Source organism: Podarcis gaigeae (genome assembly GCF_964106915.1).
Source record: "Podarcis gaigeae genome assembly, chromosome: 11".
In the NCBI taxonomy this organism is placed as follows: Eukaryota; Metazoa; Chordata; class Lepidosauria; order Squamata; family Lacertidae; genus Podarcis; species Podarcis gaigeae.
This window is the reverse complement of record NC_139687.1, coordinates 37,139,984-37,160,972: the sequence shown is the minus strand read 5'-3', so window position 1 is coordinate 37,160,972 and position 20,989 is coordinate 37,139,984. Positions and strand designations below refer to the sequence as shown.

Sequence of the window (20,989 nt, the reverse complement as noted above, 5' to 3'; positions counted from 1 at the left end):
TAACATTTGGATTAGTTGCTTCCCATCAATCTCCTGTTTTGTGGTATAGTTATTACTAGTGTAAGGAAAGTGCAGTAACTATTTGCATAGAAGTGAAGTAAAATGTGTAATTATTTCAGGAAGAGTGTTGGCTTAGAAACCTGGTTTTAGGAAAGCAGTGTAGTACACAAGACAAATCAGAGAACTGCAAAATGAGCAATACTTTTATCTGTTCCATCTTCTGCAGTTTTATTTTTCTTTTGAATTCTGAGTCAGTGCCTGCTTACTCAAAATAAGTCCTGTCAAATTAAGACTGAAGGATGCAGTCTAATGCACACTAAGTAAGCAATGCAATGCACTCTTACTTGGGAGTAAGTGCATTGGGTTGCAGGCTTAAGTGTGGGTTTGATTGCAATCCAATGCCATGTGAAGGATGCAGTCCTTCACCTGCTCATTGGCTCTTTGTGTACCAAAGCAACATGCATTGAATGGAGTAGACCTGGTTTATTGGGGATTTTATTAAAGTTGTACAGTGGTCTGTTGTTATGTGGAGTTAAAAACAAATAAACAAACATGAAATCTAATCACTTCAAGAAATGTAGTGATGGATGACGCTTATTAGTAACTTTTTATTGCTTACTATTACTGTGGCTGTTTTTGTTTTGTAGACTTTTTTAACAGGCTAGTAGTGTTGGGAAGGAAAAGGGTAGAATAAATAACATTGTTGCACAGAGAAATTTTAGGAAGAGCTGTTTGACATAGCATACATTTTAATCCCCAGTGGAGGAAATTGGACTAATATCAAGTAAAACATTGGCATTAATGTGTTCTCTTACAAGCATCAACATTGATCTAATGTCATAGCTCTTATACCTACTTAGGAAAGTTGCCAGGGAGTTGGCAACTTCTCAAGACACTTTTCAACTAATGTTTGTGTTACTCGCTGATTGGGTCAGGAGGAGGAGTAAGCAAATTTACTCCATATCTTTTTGTATTTGTGTGTAGAATGGACTGTTAACACTACTATTATGTGCTTGTGTATGTTTGCACATCTGCATCAGGGGTAGCCACTGTAGTGTTCTCCAGATGTTGCTAGACTACAGCTCCCATTCCCCCTGACCATGTTGGCTGTGGCTGATGAGCATTGTAGTCAGGGCCGGCCCACCCATGAGTCAAGGTGAGGCAACTGCCTCAGATGGCAGGATCTACCAGGGTAACAATTCCTGGTACAAACACTCTGCCCCATCCCCTTGTTCCTGACATATATCTTTCCTCATCCCTTCTTCCTTGACACATTTTGCAGTCCACCTCAGGTGTCAGAATGTCTTTGGCTGACCCTGGTTGTAGTCCATCAACATCTGGAGGGCACCATGTTTGCTACTTCTCATTTACATGCACACTCTAGTGGGGAAATCCCCTTTTACAAATGTTGAAGCTGTCTTCTGGACTGAAGAGTTCCACAGGTTGAATACACATAAAGGAGGACAGAGCTCCAGTATAGCATATGTCCATAAGAGGGGATTTGGTACGTGTAGCTTGTTTTGCAGAGATGTTAAAAGTTTGATGAAATTTCCTTTGCTATAATGAAAACACAGGTTTTGTTCTGGTTCCCTTATGACTATGTGCTCCTGTGATTAAAAAAAGGGCCAACAGACAAGCCATCCTGCCTTTTGCCTTATTTTTATTTTGGAGTGGAATTCTGTGGTTTGTACCAGACTATGGGAAGTGGTAGCATTCTTGGCTGCTCTTTCTACCTGTGCAGTTTCTCTTTTCAATTTGCATGAAAAAACTCCTGATCCTCACAAGGCACACATGCTTTGAGCTACTCTTCTGCTAGCACCTTGTGAGTCTGCACAGTAAGGCATAAATGTTGTGCACTGATGCCAAAGTATTCATCTACCTGCCTGCCTGCCTACCTACCTACCTACCTAATGTGTCCTTTTAAATAATAAACATTGGGGAAATGTACACATTTTTCTTATTTTGCATAATTCTCCAGCATTTGCCATTTTGCACAATTTGTTTTGATTTTGGTCAATGTGGGTGGTCAATGTAGCGCTCTAAAGTGATATTCACAACTACTGTTTAAGTCACCCAGCAGCGGAGGAGCCGCCCATAGGGGCGAGAGTGGGGTGCACCGTGGGGCCTCCGGAGTCTGCCTGCCTCCTCCCACTCAGCCGCCCTACAGCTGGAAGGGAGGCAGCGGGTGGACTGTTTGGACAGCGCAGAGGCTGCACACACCCAAACCACCGCGTCTCTCCCAGGAGAGATGAGTTGTTCAGGTGCGCTGCAGGCCCTGCATTGAGTGCCGCCCGGCATTTTGTCGCCCCCCTCAGTGGTGACACCCGGGGTGGTCCACACCCACTGCACCCCCTTCTTCCACCCCTGAAGTCACCCTCTCTGGCTTTTGAGATTTCAATAGGCATTTGCCTGCACACTTTTCATTCATGTTTTTATAGTAGCATGAGTTAAAGTAGGGATAATATTTTCATTTTCTTCCATTTTCTTAGGAGTAATATTGGTGGAGGTGGGGCTTCAAACTCGTAGGGGACAGGGATAGATGGGACTGGAAGGAGGTGACTTCTCACCATTTGCTTCAGGCAACAAAATGCCTTGGGCCAGCCTTGGATGGGACCTCAGTCAAAAGTGGATGGGGCACTCCCTATTCTGCACTAGTAAGCAGTGCTATTTTTCTAGAAAAAGAGATGCTGGAAACCACCACGAACGTCTCCCTTGTTCTCATATAATGGTAATGGCGCCCACCTGAGAGGTGCTGGAACTGCATTTGGGTAAGTTCTGGCTGAAAAAAAGCCCTGCTAGTAAGGAACTGCGATATACACACATCCATGAGGATTATGAACCAACTTAATGCAATGACCCAAGTCACAATAAGGGCATTTGTTTCCCCTGCATATTTCATCTTTGCCTGCCTTCAAGGTGTAATGTCACAATTTTCACTAGGCACAAAAATGCTTCAAGAGCAGAATAGCTTCCCATGAGGATATAATCTTTGTTTGGTAGGAAGTGCCGTGATTTCTAGTAATCCTTTGTCACTGTTGGAGATAAATCCAGAAAAACAGGAAAACTTTATCAAAGTTCAGTTGAAGGGCGACTATGTGTAGCATTACAAACATTAATTATTAACATTCATAGCATTATTAATATTCATTGATGTGTGAAATTCCAGCTACAACACAGGAGGCAATATGTATACAGAGGAAGATGTATATTTATTGAACACTCCTTTCATATTTACTCATTGCATCTTTTCATTTCACAACACAAAATGTCCCAGGAATGAATTACAGGTGCAAGTTACACCTTTAACACTGATGAGCCTCAAATAAGTATAGTTCATTTTAACTTTAATTTTGACTTTCAACAGCAATTATATTGTAACATCTTCACAAAAATGGCCCATTCGGAAGTTTACTGCAGTTTATCCCAGTTTTTCATTGTGGCCATAATTAGGACAGGTGTAGTGAAAAACTTTTTCTAGCCTGAAATGTAGCTGAAATGGTTACTTTGTATGTTGATCTGGTGAATATGCCTTAATGTAATCATAGCCATGCCTTCTGTAAATTAACAGAACTGGTTTCATTCAGCCTTAAGTAGACAGCTGTGGGTGACCCATTCCTTAACAGCCGTGCCACTTCTTGCAGTATCACTGAATGCATATGAATTTTCCTTTTGGTTAATTCATTAAGGGGTATGCTAGCATATAAGACTTGGTATGTCATACCTATCTAGAAACAAACCAAGAGGCTTTGGGAAGAGCAAGCAGGGGGAAACAGCCTCTCAGTTTTATGGGGAAGTGAATTGTAAAACACATGCTTTTATTATCTGTGTCTTCCTCCAGTTGCATATGGCCAGAAGGTGGAGATAAGTGTGAGATATTATTGACTGTATTTACTTCCTTTTATCCTTTTTGGGTTGCTTGAAGGGTGTACTGCTTTATTCTTGTGCCAAATTCTCATTACTTTCTTGACACAGTTACACAAAATAAGAGTGTTTGTGATGAATGGCTGGAACCTGCTTGGTTCTTGCTTTATTGAGACTCGTAGCGATCCTCATAGTCAAAGACTCTAGAACATTTTGAACACAACAGATGCAGAAACCACTGGCAGGGACTGACATTCACATCCAGGTCCTAGGACGTGGTTTGAAGGTACATGGAGCCACTACCTTGCTGAAGCTAAGCAGCTTGGGGTGTAGTCATTGCTTGAGAGGGTGACAATTGGAGAACCACACGTACACCACCTTGCTTCCATGATGGAAGAAAGGCGGAGTGTAAATGTAAATAAATAAAAACAGGTGAAGAGGAATGTCTGCAAACATGAGGTCCAAAAAAGGACATGGAGTTTGGATCAAGGTAGTGGTTAACTTAGAAAGAGATTCATCCGTTGAAAAAACACATGTGAAGATTTATTGGAAACCAAGACAGGACTCAGGAATAAAAGAAATATGGCATGCAAAGTAAAAGCCAGAACTTGAAAAGTCACAATTAAAAAGTGATACCATAGCAATGTACTTTCCTGTGCACTGTTGCACAAATAAGGCAACCATCTAATATACATAAGAAGTGCAGTCAGTCAAGAGTTAATGTTCTTGGTAGCCAATAAAACCTAGTGGCAAGAAACTAAATCTCATTTGTTTCTAGAAGACATGAACATTCTCCATGTAGCTGTAAGTAGCTAATTCACTGGCAAATTGGGAGCTTGCATCTGCACCATGGTATCCCTTGGGAGCCAAGTTTTTCAAGCCCTTGAGAATGAAGAAACTAATGCTTGTGGTATGGATATGGTCTAGGTCAGATCCACATAAGACCTGTTGGTGGCATTTAGTGAGAAATTCTGAACCCAGCCAGGGCAATTGGCTCCAGGATAGCGTACATGCCAAATTGCAGCACCTGAACATATCACGGTGTTCTTCTACCCTGGTTCTATGCTCCCCAATTACAGAACAAAATTACTAGCCAAAACCAAGACTGGAGCATGAATAAAAAGCTTGGGATATGGCTACCAGGAGCTCTGTGGAAGTTACACAGGCAATCTGCCAGCCTGACTGAAAGCATTTTTAGACACTATAACATTGTTGAAAGAAGATCCATGACATCTGGATCCACTTCTAGAGCTTTGATCTACATGTTTGGCTCTTGGAAAAAGCTATGTGATATACTTCCCCATGTTTCATTTTCATGGCACTTAAGATTGTTTCTATGCAGAAAACAGATCTAAGCAGCTCCAAGCCTAAGGAACAAGGTAAGAGGAAGCATGGGATGCAGCCACCAGCGAACTGTTGCAGTTGTACAGCCAGTGTTCAGAATGACCATTTTTAGGAACTAGCATAGTCTTCCTATATAACTGAGAAAATGCAATTCCTTCAAGATAGGTCCAATGACCAAAATTTTGTTGTAGTCCCAGAATGAGTTCATTACAAGCAGCGACTCTATGACCACGAAAGACAGCGCTTGTTACCTCATATTCTGAGATCCTGTTCTCCTGAGGCCTTAGGTATTACAACACCCTACAGAATCTGTGCCAAATATCTAAAGGATCTACTACTCCCTTCCCACTGAAGAGCCTTTATGCTCATGAGATTAAATGCTTTCCCTTCTGCAGTGACCAAAGGTAGATTCTCATATACCTCATATCAAGCCTGTCTGTGTGCCTGCAACCAAGAAGTACCTGATTCAATGGACCACATTCTCTTAGATTGCTCTCTACACAGTAGACCTCACCAACTGATGCTGAGCAAAATGTTGGACCTCTGGCCTAAAACTCTGAGAAGAAGTCAAATGAGGTTTCTCCTGGCAGATCACTGCTTTAGAAACTTCTTTATTAGCCACAATTTTACCCAAAAAGGTTCCCAACAAACCATCCTTTCAGGGAACTGACAGGGCGAAGCAAAATATCTAAGTGCACACGATCACAGTGTGACCTTATGTCCTCAACAGCTTCACTCTTGTCCTTTTAATTATCCCAGTGACCTGAAAAGTTTTATACTGTGATGCCAATAAAGGGATTTGATTTGATTCGAAAAGTTATACCTGGCCAGAAAACAGTGGTCTTCTAGTTGCTCCATTGTGAAGATGAATCCATCATTGTTACAGCTCCTCTGGAGAGAATAATCTAGCCTGGTTAGCTGGGAACAGTTTAGGCTAGATGGAATTAATTTCAGCCTGAGAATGTGGATGAGGTTTTAGGAGAGGTTCAGCTTACCACCAATATTCTTGAGCCTTTCCTATCTTGGCAACTTTTGTCAAGCTGAAGTGAAATAATGTGACCAATGCCTCTTTAAGAGAGAAAATGGTTCAGGCCGTTCTGAAGGAGGCAGCGGTGAGCCCAATCCTGAAGAAACACTCACTTGACTCTGTAGAATGCAACAACCGTTACCTAGTTGCAAATACACCTTTTGGGATGAATACCTTGAGAATTTATTGTCTGTACCCATTTCAGTCTGGCTCCAGGCTAGGGTTTGACACTAAAACAATATTGGATGCATTGATTGCTTACCTTCTTTAATGAAGAGAGGCAAGAGGAGTGAGACTCAGATTATTTTGATACCATTGATTGTCATGCTCTGTGGGTTATTGAGAATAGGAGACACGTTGTTGTGGTGGTTTTGCTCATATTGGAGGGCTGGGTCAAGCACTTTTACAGGTGTTGTGCATCATAGGTTGAATTATGTTTCATAAAACTGCAATACAGATTCACCATGTGGAATGATCTACAAACCTTCTGTTACTGAAAAAGTGAATTCTTACATAGTTTCTTCAGAAGAGAATTCTGAGAGCTTTTGTGAGTTCCAAGTTGGAACAAGTGCTAACTTCCTCTTGATCAGTGCAAGTTGATGCAATACATTGTGCTGAAGAAATGCCTTTTCTTTTTGTATATCTAAGTTGCAGAAATTGCAAAGATGCCTCTGAAGAGCTAGTGATTTACTCAGAGATATACACACATTTTCGGATTTACTGAGCCAAAAGCCTTCAATTTGTTTTCTTTGTAGTTTTAAGCTCCTGTTAGTCAATGTCTGCTGAAAATTACAATGTTTTCTTTTTAGAAATCCCAAAGACAGCTAAATTAGATCATGAAAATAGTATTGTGTTGAGCCATGATCATTGTCATCCCGATGTGATTGCATCTTTGATTTTCTCTCTTATTGAAGGCTTACTACTTACCTAAAATGACCCCCTTCTTACTATTTACAGTGGTACCTCGGGTTAAGTACTTAATTCGTTCCGGAGGTCCATACTTAACCTGAAACTGTTCTTAACCTGAAGCACCACTTTAGCTAATGGGGCCTCCTGCTGCCGCCGCACCGCCAGAGCATGATTTCTGTTCTTATCCTGAAGCAAAGTTCTTAACCTGAAGCACTATTTCTGGCTTAGTGGAGTGTGTAACCTGAAGCGTATGTAACCTGAAGCGTATGTAACCCGAGGTACCACTGTATTCTGTTTTTCATGAAGAGCATAGCTGAGTTTCAAGGGGGAAGTTAAGAAGGTTGCAAAGTTTCTTTTAACCATTGTTTGTTGAACAATCCATGGTCAGTCTTTCAGATGAGCAGTCCTGGTTTGCTTGCACCACACCTACTCTTCCAGGCAAGGGAGACAATGGAATGCTGTTGCATATTATTTGCATGCACGCTCTTCTTTGTAGAGCAGGGGTGGAGGACTGCATTTGTCTGGTTAGTCAGAACAAAACTCCCGCCCACCTCACCACAGGCAACTGTTGACAGGTGGGCAGGTCTATCACCCAAAGTCATTTGATGCCTGGTGAATCTGGGCCTGCTGGAAAGTGGCAGGGCTTACATTTAATGCTGACTCTAGACATTTGTGAATGCAAGCCCAGCTATAAAACAGTAAACTCCTTTTGGAGTCATGAAAAAGGGCAGAGATAGGCTGGATATAGTATAAGGCCATACATTTGCCATGTTCCACTTAATGTTTAGTCATAGTTGGTTGAACAAGCTATGAACAGTTTTGCAGATGAGCAGAGGAACAGTGGTAATCTCATTGTGGTTTCCTTTTAGGCTTTTCTAGCATTCCTGTACAGTTACTGCCACACTGTATTACCAGCTCCCTTATTTTTGGCAGACTGTACAAATAGTGTGAGGAATTGTCCTCAGAGATTTTCAGTTTCCCTCTATCTCCTGCACAGACACACCCAACAGTGTCTTGAGATAAGAAATTCTTAAACTTTTCCCTCTAAAATATTTTTTGTCTGCAGGACTCCTGCCTGAATCTCCATTTTTTTTTGAAAAAAAAAGTTATTTGCTGACCAAAATGTTGAATTTGTGGAATCAACAGGATAGCTCTCCCATTCATTGTTGCACAGTTAAGTGAAGTGTCTTGCACTCACAGGTTAAAATTTCCCAACAGTAGACCAGGGAGAATAACTTAAATATGAAACGTCAATAAGCAAGTATAACAATCAGAGTAGCTAGCTAAAAGTTAAGTTAGTTATGCTTTCAAAATTCCACCCTGCGGAATTTTTCATAAGGTAGCAGAGAGGCTCCTTTAAATGTATTCTCCCTATAAAACAGCTGTGAAACTAGGTGAGGTAGCTTGAGAAGAAGGGCTTCCCATGGAAGAGTTGGGTGGTGGGGAAAGTCTCTTGTTTTTGGTTTGTTTTTGTTACATTTTGAAATTTATTTTAGTGAGTTAAATAAGAAAAAGAAAGAGTATACATAAAAACATTTTAAAAAACAAAACATTTCCCTCTGTTGTCAGTCAGAATGTAAAGAAATTACTCCCATCTATACAAAAACATCACCAATAGTTGTCTAGCCATGCTTCCATTTTCCAGGTGCTTTTGTCTTATACCTCTGTGTTATAAAGTGGCTGGGGTGCTGATACAAACCAAAATTAAACAGGAGTTCTGGGATTGGATATAATCACATATTACTTTTAAAACAAGCTAAGATTTGTAAGCAAGCAACCAACCATAGTTTCAATTTGTGATTAGTTGCTCGAAAATAAAAATGATTTGTTTCCTGCAGCAGGTGTGATGTTAACATATGACAGTGTTTTTCAACCTTTTTTGGGCAAAGGCACACTTGTTTCATGAAAAAAAATCACGAGGCACACCACCATTAGAAAATGTTTAAAAATTTAACTCTGTGCCTATATTGACTATATATAAAGTAATTCTCTTGAATAGGAATCGAATAAACACAAAGAAAGTATTTTATAATTACTTTCTTATGAAATAGTAAGTAAACAGAAATATGAAAAATTATAAAATACTTTATTTTTAAATCTTTCGAATTTTTCAATTTTTCCCACGGTACACCAGGCAACATCTCGTGGCACACTAGTGTGCCGCGGAACAGTGGTTGAAAAACACTGACATATGAGAGTGCTGGAGGTGAAATAGTTAAACAGGTTACCCAATCAGGACCCAGGGGGTGGAGTCAGGGATTATAAAACCAGCTCTGGGAGGGGCAAAGGGGAGAGTTCATTGAAGAGTTTGTTGGGAGTTGGGTGGTTGGTTGGAGTGGGAGTGAATTGGGATAGAGTTTGTGGGTAGGTTGGGTTAGTGTAGCAAAATAAGCTGAGTCAGGAACAGTTAGGGGCTAGGAAGACAAGTAAATATCTGAGAGGTGGTTTAGTGAGTGAGAGCAGGTAGCAGAAGTTATAGGTCTGGATAGGCCCCCCATGACTGTAATTGACCGATACCGTTTATGAAACCACACGCTTGTTAAACTGCAATAAATAAACAGAAGTTTATGTTCCAATTTAACCCTGACTGGACTCAATATTGTACTAGGTAGGGCCTGGGTGGTGGCAGTGAGAAATAAAGTGGTGGTACAGGGATTGATAGACAGTGAAATGTCAAGGGACCCTGTGTGATCGCCACAGAAGGTTCAGATATTCAAAACCATAACAGGGTTAAATGAACCATGCCCTGAGGGTTGGGTGTGATCACAGCCATTAATTTGTCCTGGTGAAAGACAATGAAAAGTGGATGAGAAAACTACTTACTTCCATTTAAGCATGATTCATAAGCAATGTTCTGGGATATCTACAAAATAGATGAAAACAACATTTAAACATTTTGCACTTTTCCCATGGTAGCATATACTAATTCTACATCCAGAATTTTAAACAGTTAATAATTTGCTGTTAATTTCATATAGAATTTCCTGAAGATGGCAGTAGCTCCCTTAAATTATTAAGAAGTTCCTGGACACATATTTTGGCACTGGAAATATATAAAATATGATTATTCCCTTGGGTTTCTTTATTTTTTGCTGTTAAAAAATAATTTCAGATAACCAAGTTTACAAGTATTTAGGTAACTCCTACTGTATTTTTATTCTAGTATACTTTTTCGTTTTTTATTTAATTTGCATGTAAGAATACTTATTTAATTTGCACACAAGTGATTCCATCAAAACACTGCAATAGTGTTTACCAAGCAAGTGAAAGATAAACAACATATATATATATATATATATATAGAGAGAGAGAGAGAGAGAGAGATGTACCCTGTGTGGATATTTTTTATGGGCAATTAATTACAATTTTTTCTTTCACTGTCACCACTGCTTCCTTTTCACCTGTAAAAAATCATCCCATTCCCATCTCAACTCAACGTACATTGCAAATGCACCAGTTGCTGTAATGTTTTGTGTCTAGAGTTCATTCTTGCTGTGACATGCCTAGTGAATCTGGGTTTTGACTTTTGCCACCAGTTCTTTAGTTTCCTGCGATCCTGTTAAATTGGGCATAAAGCATAATTAATACAATGGGGAGTGAGTGTTCACTGGAGACAATGGATAAGGAAAGGTATTTGGAAACTAATGATGATGGCTGGATGAATTTGAATGGAACCATTCTGTTGGTGCATGTGTGACGGACAGCTGAGCTAGACTAGAGTCCATTGATGCAATGCCTCATAATTCCACCAATGTGCTGGAGCCTCTCTCCTTGATGGGCTACCAAAACAGCTAGCTAGAGGGTGTGTGGGTGGAGACAGCACTTTGGGAGGGAAAATAAAAAGGAGCAGTTTCTGAGAGAGTATTCAGATGGTTTTAAGGTGGTTTGAGAGAGAGCTGGAGGGAGAGCGCTGAATGAGTTGGTTCTGTGTGTAACATCTACTTTGAAGAAAATATCTACAGCTAGAGAAAGGAGTCTCTGAGCTTGGATGCAGAGACTGTGTAGTGCCTTGTGAGAGTATTCAGGCAGGGGTCAACTGGAGGGCTGAGTTTGAGCAAGGAATCATAGAATCATAGAGTTGGAAGAGACCACAAGGGCCATCAAGTCCAACCCCCTGCCAAGCAGGAAACACCATCAGACCACTCCTGACATATGGTTGTCAAGCCTCTGCTTAAAGACCTCCAAAGAAGGAGACTCCACCACACTCCTTGGCAGCAAATTCCACTGTCGAACAGCTCTTACTGTCAGGAAGTTCTTCCTAATGTTTAGGTGGAATCTTCTTTCTTGTAGTTTGGATCCATTGCTCCGTGTCCGCTTCTTTGGAGCAGCAGAAAACAACCTCCCTCTAGGAGGGAGAAGCAGAGCTGTGAGGAGCCAGTGATCTAGCAAGAGAAGAATCTGAAACCAGTTAAGAGGGGGTGTGGTGATCCCCTGGTTCCGTTACACCGCTAGAAGTACCTCGGGTGTGACTGTTAGAAGGTGGGGAAACTGCCAGAAAGTACCACCTTGTTTGAGAACCAAAGTATTAGTTATTGAGGTGTTACAGCTTAATACTTAAGTTTAAGAAACTGAAGTAATAACTCAAAATAAGCTAAGCATTTAGTCCTGTAACATCTAACTGAAGAGTAATAACTAAACAAGCAACTGAAGTTTGCAAGAAGCTGTGTGTTTACTACCATGTTAGAAGCCTGTAGCAACCACTGGATTTAATATAATTATTAATTAGTTACCTGTTTCCTAAAATATCTATCTCTTGACACATCATTTGTTTTACCAACTTTGTTCTGTCAAATGAATCTTTTGTATTTGCTCAACTTTTGCCTGAGTATCCAAATATCAAAATTTACCTCACACAAAACCCCACAAGTTAACCTGTGGTAGTTTTAGAGTATAGAGTTATACAGTAGTGGGATCTGCCTCAGCATGCTTTTGTCAAATCTGTTACAGCTGCTTCTGTAGAATCATTGCTTTGGGCTGCAATTGTGTTCCCACTTACTTGGAAGTAAGCCTCATTGAACTTGGTGGCAGTTATTTCTGAGTAGACGTGTGTAGATTGTATTGTCAGACACCTTTGGATGTGATTAATCACTATGATGTCGAAAGGAGTACTATCCTGTACTTTTAAACATTGCTGTTGAACTACAATACAGTATTGTACTAGATTTTGTGGTTCATAAACTAGATTTTAACATAGATTGCCCAATATTCTTTAAAATATTTTAGAATGTTAGGCTGCATTTTCCAAGCATGCTGACAGTTTTTGAAAAACAATATTTCTGTGTCTCTGTATAGAATCATAGAATTGTAGGGTTGGAAGGGATCCCACATGTCATCTAGTCCAACCCTCTGCAATGTAGGGTATGTTATATGCAAGTCTAAAATGAATAGATCTGTAAAAAGAGTATACTGCATAATAGATCATAAAGGAAGATTCTGTGGTTGAAGAATACGGTTCATAAACATTCCAAAACCTCTGCACATATCTGTGGCACTTCTTCTCAGATACCCTTCACTGCTTCATTTTGCATTTTGGATTTGTCTGAATATGACACACTTCTCAGAAATACACAAGTGGCTGTCATCATTCACTAGTTTAGTATAACCCTGAGTTTTCAGAGACTTAGAAAATTGGTCTAGAACTGTAAATATTGACATAATGGTTGACATTCACCAAATGTTGAACATATCAGATTCTGTAACATATACAAGCCTTCTCTACAACAGGCTCATCTTTGTGGTTCCAAATAATTTAACTGATTTCATCCTTGGATTTAATTAAATATCCAGTGTTTATTTCTCTTAGTTCCCAAGTCCAAGCATTTTAATGTAAAAATACCTTTCTGAAAGCATGAATCTACTCAAGGTAACTTCAGGGTAGAAACTTCTAACTTTTCTGTTCTAATGTTTACTGACATCTATGAATACCTGTCATCAATTCAAAATAAAACAAATGTCAGATTTATGCTCCCTCACTCATCCTTTGACCTGGAAATGCATGTCTCTTGGTACAGCTCCCTGACTCAGAGGTCTGTTATCCTAACAGTTTGAAACTTTAGTTGTTCATCTTCACTAAAAAAACTGAGCTATGTTTCCTCACAAATACCATTTTAAGAAATGCGGGCTCACTGTTCTCTGTGATATTTCAGTTTACCAGTTAAAACATATTATGAGTCAGTAGAAGCAATCTCATTGGGCTCATTAGCTGCTGTGTTTGATGCTCAGCTTTATTGTATGTAATGATGATCTTTCTGAAATGAGGTGTTTTCTTTGTAGAGGGCATTTTAAACATCAAGTTACCCTATTAAACAAGTATACTGTTTCTCCACTCATTGGGAAATCATGAAGAAATATTAGCTCTAAAGGAGCAAAATTTGGAATTACAGTGGTACCTCTGGTTACGAACTTAATTTGTTCCGGAGGTCTGCTCTTAAGCTGAAACCGTTCTTATCCTGAGGCACGCTTTTGCTAATGGGATCTCCGGCGCGCGATTTCCGTTCACATCCTGGGGCAAAGTTCGCAACCAGGAGCAGCTACTTCTGCATTAGCAGAGCTCGTAACCTGAAGCGTTCATAACCAGAAGCGTTCATAACCAGAGGTACCACTGTACTGGGTTTTTGAAGGTACTATTCCATTTTATAATCTGTGGGTGGAAAAAGTATAGGTCTATGGTAGTGGATATGTTTTCCCATTCTAGAAAGTAAAAAATAATAATATAAAGTTAGATTTTTATGTTAACGTGGCCAGGCATCAATCACACCAATACAGTGGATTGCATCAGACTGCTACAGGCAAACACTCTTGCTGGCTGGGAAAGTGGACCAGGTAGGGGCCAAGTGTTGCAAATGAGCCCCTCCCTGTGGAGTTCTCTCTAGGTCTACTCCCAACCTAGGCTTTGCTCCGCTTACTGTGTGATAGATCTGAAAGGAGGTGAAAAAGGAAAATAAGCAAATGCAAGTACCAGTTCTTGCATGATCATTATAATGACCAAATGGAACGTCACTGAAGGTGTCAATTCTGGAAAAGTAAGAACCAAACTGCAATTGGCCTCAGCTTGGGTCGTGGTGGGGCATCACAATCTGTCTCCTCTCCTCATGGATGCCTTAGATGTGGAGCAACGAGTCTTAGTGACCAAATGGAGACAGTTTGGTGCTACCACCCCACACCTTTCCTCACACCAGTTTTATTATTTCTGCTTTCTTAATACTTCACAAGTTCACCATTTGGTCAGGCATACATCTTAAAACAAACCCAAAGGAAAAAATAGGTAATGGTGGTTCAGTTCTAAGCTCATATGCAGCCTGCCCTTTGAAGATAATTGCTTGATTACTGTCAGCAGAATCTACATACCTCATTGTTGACAATTTCAATCACCATTTGACCTCTTAAGGAACGTCTAAAAAAATCAAAAATCTGTCTCTCAATGATAATTACATCCTCCCCAGTTGAATTGAAGTTCAGATTTGTGTGCGTGTGTTTTGTGGGGGTGGGGAAGTAGTTGGTGCATTTTGTAGAATATTTCTCAAAAAGAAACTGCCAGTAGGAAGAAGCACCACTGACTTCAAAATGTTTAAAAATTAAGTGCTGGAGTCTGCAAATGTTAATGATTAAACTCCATGCCAGAGAGTTTCCAGTGACTTTTTTTCCAGACCGTTTAAATATTTTACCAATTAAGAAGCTATGGAGAGATTTTATCTGGTCCTCATGAGAGAGGGAGCTGTTAAAATGCGGTCATTTGTAGGTTACATATGCTGCAAAGAGCCTGATTTCTTTATTCTAATAACAGGACCTTTTCTGATTCCTACTATGCTTAAAGACATCTGATTTTATTCCTAAATTCTGCTAAAATTATTTTTCTTTGTACTTATTAGCACATTGTATCATTGAATATTTGAAAATGTATAGTCTGCTCTTAAATTTTGATCAATTTTGGTTAAAATTTGCTCTTTTATATCTGTGTAAATTCATCAGGAGTACTTCATATAAGTTTTGAATTATAAATGTCTATGAAGTTTCACTCAAGATGCAATGTGATGCTATGTTTGTCACCCCTTTTTATCTAATGTCATCTTGATTAAACCTTTCTTTTTTATGTCAGGTACAGTTTTCAGGAAACTAAAATTATTATGTGGTTTTATTGTTATTTAATTTGGTAAAGAGTGCATATAAATACCTGTATGATCATGGGTGCTGCTTCTGTTCTCTGATGTTAGAACTGCAAATGCTTGCTGATTTCATCCCCTTAATTTCTTTTCTAATGCTCTGCTCTGATATATTGGTGTATTCCTGCCAACCTAAGAGGATATATCATGAATCCATCTTTTTCTTTTGCGTATTTCATTCTCTGGTATCTTTCCTTACTCTCAGCTGATTCTGCCTGAGTTTATCTCCAGTATTTGTTCTCTTTAAGTTTAGAGACAGATAATTGAATAGGTTTGTTTGAAGTAGAAGATGCAACATGGATGATTCATGAAACCGATTTGTAAAAAAAAAATGTTACATGGGGGGAAAATACGAGAGAGACATTGCACATACCTTGTAAATCAAGAAAATCTTTAATAAAAGTACATTAAAAAATCCATCAATCTCAATTGATTGATTGGATTGCAGGATGGCAGTAGAGAGAGAGAAAAGCTTCAAGCTATCTATCCTATTCAAGCAGTGAAACTCTTAAATGGTGGGTTGCTTGGGATACCTAGAAATTTGAGGCAGTTGCATCGGATGAAACATTATGTTACAGATATGGCTTCCCTTATATTCATGGCTTACGACTTGATCAGTATGTTGGTTGCAAGTTCCAAATAATTTGCTTTTCATTGTTGTAGCATTTTTCATCCACCTTTACCTGAGAGACCAAGCTTTCTTTTCCACTTCCATCTAATACTCTCAGTTAACTAGAGGCTGTATCTCCTTGTTAACATTTTAGAAGAGATAAAAAGCTAGCAGTCAGGGCAGAAGGTGGAAGATTGTGAAACTAGGTCTGTCCTGCGGAATTTGCCTTTCCTTTGATCCACCAAGTCTGGATTTGTCAACTTTCAGTTCCAGGATTCTTAGAGAAGTGTACACGAAGGTCAAGAGGAAATCTTATGCAGTGGTGTGCTGCTGAGCAAAAGTACCTGACCTTCTGGCCATCTGGCTGGGCTGTAACTGGAAATCTTATTGTACAATTGAATGGGGGCAGGAAGTCCAGTTTTGGATGGGAGAATCTTAGCCAAATAAGATAGGAAAGTCTGCCCAGTGGGTCTTAAGTCTGGCATGCTCCTGCATTGTCTCAAGGCTTAGGTTAGCACATTTTCAACATATTTCTGTTCAACTTTTTAAAGTGGAGAGGTGAAAACTGCAGGATAGATTCCCCTCCCCCCATACATTGAAGTGCAAAGGCAGTAAATGTCATTTTAGGCTTTCTAGATTGTTAAATCACTTTTTACAAAATATTATTTATTACACTAATATTTTGCTGTTACATGGGGCTCTTAGTGGTCTCCCATGAAATCAATCAGGTTCACACTTGATTAGCTTCAGCTAAACTCCAACTACCAGATGCTCTTAGACCACTCACTGGATCCCAGTTGCATTAAAAACTGTGAAAACTATGATCTCTACTGGATCATACCCAGAATAACAACTTGTCCACTTTTTTGTTTCTATCAGTGGCTAGCCAGGGTGTTACGATTACAAGCTGATCCTGTTGTTTAACCTCACACCCAGCAAGTGGGCACCACAGTTCAAGAAGGACACTGACAAACTGGAACGTGTCCAGAGGAGGGTAACCAAAATGGTCAAAGGCCTGGAAACGATGCCTTATGAGGAACGGCTAAGGGAGCTGGGCATGTTTAGCCTGGAGAAGAGGAGGTTAAGGGGTGATATGATAGCCATGTTCAAATATATAAAAGGATGTCACATAGAGGAGGGAGAAAGGTTGTTTTCTGCTCCTCCAGAGAAGCGGACACGGAGCAGTGGTTCCAAACTACAAGAAAGAAGATTCCACCTAAACATTAGGAAGAACTTCCTGACAGTAAGAGCTGTTCGACAGTGGAATTTGCTGCCAAGGAGTGTGGTGGAGTCTCCTTCTTTGGAGGTCTTTAAGCAGAGGCTTGACAACCATATGTCAGGAGTGCTCTGATGGTGTTTCCTGCTTGGCAGGGGGTTGGACTCGATGGCCCTTGTGGTCTCTTCCAATTCTATGATTCTATGGTACTCAAGAGGCATAGTGAATCTGAACATTCATGTGCTGTATAGCCATCAAAACTAATAGGAATTGATAGCCCTGTATTCTTTGTCTAATAGCTTTTTGAAGTCATCTAAGCTTCTGGCCATCACCATATTTTGTGGAATTAATTCCTAAAGTTAATTCTATATTGTGTGAAGAAGTTTCCTTGCTTCCAGTTGGTGGCTGGGATGAAACAAACCAAGCCAGGGGTTCCAGTTTATTTCATCTTAACAAATGATAACCAGTAAGATTAAAAGAAACTTTGACTGCAGATTGTGGTTTGTTGGGAGCAAAGCAAACCATGATTCCTGTCCCTAACATAATGCTAAGCCAGGGATCATGGCTGGTTGCTTTCCAGTGGTGGCTGAGACCACATCTAGTTCCAGGTCTTTCTTTATTTCCTTTATATCAACTTCCCCCAGTTGTGGGTACATATGTAGTTAATGATTATAAGTACACTAGTCTTTGCCATTAACTATTTAGACCATGCTGTGTTCACACACCCGTATAAGTTTATACTATAATTATTGTATGATGAAATACTTAAAAAGATATGAGTTAAGAAAATGCATGGATATATTATTATTATTATTATTATTATTATTATTATTATACCTTTATTGTCAATGTACAACCTGTGTACAGTGAAATTAACCAAGCCTCTCCCCCCACATACACTCAACATCATTGCATTCTGTGTGCTTGTTGCACAACACACCAAGCCCGAAAGTCAGTTCCACTATATTATTTTCCATTCAGCAGCCCACAGATAGAAACTGTTTTTAGCCTGTTGGTACGACTGATTATACTTCTATATCTCCTGCCCAAGGGGAGAAGATTAAAGAGGTGCTGGCCGGGGTGTGAATCGTCCCTGAGAATTTTTCTCGCTCTCCTAAGGCAACGATCCCTTGCGATGTTGTCTAGTGGGCTCAGGGGACAGCCCATGATATCATGTGCTGTGTTCACCATCCTCTGTAAAGACTTTCTGTCCGTGGCTGTCAAGCCAACGTTCCACACTGTGATACAATATGAGAGGACACTTTCTAATGTGGACCAGTAGAAGGAAGTCATCAATTGTTGTTTAACATTGTTCTTTCACGAGGTGGGAAGGGGAGGAAGAGTTGGGCAGCTGCTTGTAATGGAGGCGTTGTCAGCAGCCAAGTCCTCTGCCTCGCTGGGCAGCCCCCGGCCCCCCTGAACCGCCCCAACCCGCCCATGATGATCATGGCGATGGAGGCGGTGAAGACCCTGGATGAGCACAAGGGGGTATCTGTCATGGCCATAAAGCGCTGTATCCTGAGCAGCTACCCCGGGGTGGACCCCATCCGCCTGAAGTACGGCCTGAAGATGGCCCTGGCCAGAGGGCTGAAAAGGGGCTGCCTCATCCGGTCACAAAACTCTTCCGCACTGGGGGCCGCAGGGAGATTCAAGCTGGGCACAGAGGAAGCCAAGGGAAAGAAGAGCCAGGAAAAGCATTCGGATTCGGATGGAAAAACAGCGCCCACACTGAAGAAAGCGGCCAAGAATCCCAAGGCAAAGGTTCCTGTGGAGAAACTGAGGCTGGGAGCAATTGCAGAAGGGGAGAAGGAGGAGGCGGCTTCCAGCAAGAGTACTAAGGCGAAAGCTAGCAAGCATCCAGGCAAACCTCCAGCGAAGCCCAAGGCTAGGAAGTCCCCCCGGGGGTGGGGGGAGAAAGAGGCCCAAATCCTCAAGAAACAGAGCTCTTCCAAGGGCTTCCTGGCAAACACACCCGGTGCCCACCAGAAAGCTGTGTCTAAAGAAAGCAAGACGGGGGGCCAAAGACGAGGGACGCCCCCCCCCCAGGCAGAGGCCAAGGCGCCTGCAGCGGCCAAGAAAACCAAAGAGGCAAAGGGAGAGAAAGCCAAGGGGCGCAAAGAGGCACAAACAGAGTTCAGGGGGCACATCTTCAGCTAGGCAAAGACCCCCAAGGAGGGAGCGGCCTGGAGAGCTACGAGGATCTAAGAAGCAAGGTGGACAGCCGGCTATCTCAACACCCAAGCTGACCTCAGTTCCACAAAATATTAAACACTGTGCAAGGAAAGAAACTGGTCTATGGCACACGGAAAGAAAAGAATGATGAAGGGCTTGGCAAAAAGAGAAAGGAAACCAAGGAGGAGAGAGATGATCAAGCCTACGTTACGGACACGGGTTTTCACTTCCCTAGATAGATAAGATAAGATAAGATAGATAAATTTTTATTGTCATTGTCCGTATATACACAGTATACACAACAACGAAAATCAAACACCCGAGACCGGATTCACATACACATTCGCACGTATCTCCAACACTCTCATCCTATTCAGACATAATCTATTAGAACATAACATAATCCAGAATATAACATAACCTATTAGAAGCATAGCATAACCTAAAACCTAAATACAATATTTACAAATCTCGATTTGCTTTTGGCAACAATATCAGGATCTGGCAAATAAGAACAAGGAATTGGAGAAAGAATTCAAAAGCACAAAACACCTGTGTGGCAGGCATTCAACAATGCCCCCCCCCCAAAAAAAACAAGCTTAAAATGCATTTATTTCAGAGGTGGTTTTTCTTTTTTGAGAAGGAAAAAACGTTGTTCTTTCACAAGACCCTGAAGAAATGGAGTCTCTGTTGGGCCTTCCTAATCACCTGAGTTATATTGTTTTTCCAAGTGAGGTCTTCACTAAGGTAAACTCCCAGGAATTTAAAGGAAGAGACTGTCTCCACACAACACCCCCCCCCCCAAATATACAACGGGGCTAGTTCCCCTCTTCCTCCAAAAGTCCAAACCATCTCATTTGTCTTGCTAATATTTAGGTGCAAGTTATTCTCTAGGCACCATGTAGATACATTTTGAACTTCCCCCCATACGCTGATTCATCTCCACCTGTAATTAGACCCATTATGTATCATCTGCAAACTTAATAATTGCAGTGGATGGATCAGATGAAATACAGTCATATGTATACAACGAGTACAGGGAGGGACTCAGCACACATCCCTGTGGGGTGCCAGTGCTGAGCTTCAGGGAGGTAGATGTAACAGGCGCAATCCTCACTGTTTATGTCCGATCCCTCAGAAAGTCTTTAATCCAGTCACAGATGGTAGAAGAAAGTTCCATCAGCTTTTTGATAAGAATGTCCAGAAGGATGGTATTAGAAGCCGAGCTATAATCAATAAACAACATTCTAAAATAATTCCCCGGTCTCTCCAGATGACTCGCTGCAAGGTGAAAGGCTGTAGCTATGGCATCATCTGTTGACCTGTTTCTCCTATAGGCAAACTGATGTTTATCATAATCCGGTGGAAAATATGTCCTAAGGTGTTGAAGGACCAATCTCTCGAAGCATTTAATCACTACAGATGTTAATGCAATAATAGGTCTGTAGTCATTTAGGCAGTTAGTTGCTGTTTTCTTTGGGACTGGGATAATGGTGGCTGCTTTCAAACATGATGGAACACAAGCCGTTTGCAGAGAGATGTTAAAAATCCTTGTCAAGACCCCTGCTAGTTGATCGGCACAGTTTTTTACCACTATCCCCAGCACCCCATCTGGACCAGCAGCTTTACTGGGATTCACCAGATTCAATTGAATGCTGGGATTCAATTCAGCTTTCGCTTGATGGTCATAC

The 20,989-nt window shown here is 40.8% G+C and overlaps 1 protein-coding gene across 3 annotated transcripts in view; it reads left to right on the top strand.

Moving 5' to 3' along the window:
- The window catches only part of LHFPL2 (LHFPL tetraspan subfamily member 2), a 110,002-nt gene that overhangs the window by 2,099 nt on the left and 86,914 nt on the right, over positions 1 to 20,989 (top strand). The window lies entirely within an intron of this gene.